General features: G+C 36.9%; 1 protein-coding gene across 1 annotated transcript in view; it reads right to left on the bottom strand.

The window, feature by feature from the left end:
- Window positions 1-1280, bottom strand: part of CEP128 (centrosomal protein 128) — a 641642-nt gene that overhangs the window by 79998 nt on the left and 560364 nt on the right. The window lies entirely within an intron of this gene.

A 1280-nucleotide genomic window follows, 5' to 3' on the forward strand; every position in this document is an offset into this window, starting at 1 on the left:
AGAATGGCCAGACTTTGTCTCACCTACTTTGGTCATGTTGTCAGAAGGGACCATTCTCTGGAGAAGGATGTCATGCTTGGTAAAGTGGAGAGTCAACAAAAAAGTGGACGGCCCTCAATGAGATGGATTGATACAGTGGCTGCAATGATGGACTCAGGTATAACAGGGATTGTGAGGCTGGCACAGGACTTGGGAGTGTTTTGTTCTATTGAACATAAGGTTGCTATGAATTGGAGATGACTCGATAGCACCTAACAACATTATGAGTTCTGTCAGGAGCTCTGACGGAGCAGTGGTTAAGGCACTCAACTGTTAACCAAAAAGGTCAGCAGTTCGAACCCACTAGCTGCTCTGCAGGAGAAAGATGAAGAAATTTTCTTCTGTAAATATTAACTGCCTTGATAAATGTACAGAGCAGTTCTTCTCTGTTCTCTAGGGTTGCTATGAGTCAGGAGTGCCTCAATGGCAGTGGGTTTTTTTTTTTTTTCTTTTTTCCCCACTTATTTGTGAGTTGTGTGCTGGTATTATTTAAGATTAGAAACAAACAAACAAACAAAACTATTGCCATCAAGCCGATTCTGACTTACACCTACCCTGAAGGACACAGTAGAATTAACTGCCTGACAGGAATTTCAAGGCTGTAATCTTTATGGAAGCAGACTGCCACATCTTCCACCCCCAGAGCAGCTGGTGGGCTCAAACCGCCAAGCTTTCGGTTAGCAGCTGAGTGCTTAATCACTGTGCCACCAGGGTTCCTTTTCCTTAAGAGTAGCATATTTTAAATGACACATAAACATAAAAGAGCTAATTTAAAATAAATGACTGCATGAAATTCTGCTTGTCTGAATCCATATCTCAGTGATTGGCAAAGATAAACTAGTTGAGCTATAATTTATGTATAAGTGTCTTCAGTCTATATAAATATGTATTCCATGATTTTAAAAAGCTCCTAGTCTATAAAATTGTGGACCCAAATTATCAAAGCAACTCTATTTTGTTAAAATATAAATGTCAATAGATAATACATTTGGATGCAATTTATTTAAATCTCTTTGTTTGTTTGTTTATAATCTATTTTATTCCAAAATAGTACAGAGGCTTTCAACGCAGAAATATATAGAACATATTTTTTAAAAAAGGGAAATAAAAAAATGTAGTTTTTTAACTTGAATTTCAATAACTGAATTTGTCTCCCTACAACAGCTGATATCAGCAAGTATTACTGACAATTAGTGAGCTTTGTCTAAAGTGTAGAGGGTCTCTTTCTTTTTTTTTTTTTT

This window comes from Orycteropus afer, unplaced genomic scaffold (assembly GCF_000298275.1).
Source record: "Orycteropus afer afer isolate SDZICR_OR568_19922 unplaced genomic scaffold, OryAfe1.0 scaffold00322, whole genome shotgun sequence".
Taxonomy (NCBI): domain Eukaryota; kingdom Metazoa; phylum Chordata; class Mammalia; order Tubulidentata; family Orycteropodidae; genus Orycteropus; species Orycteropus afer.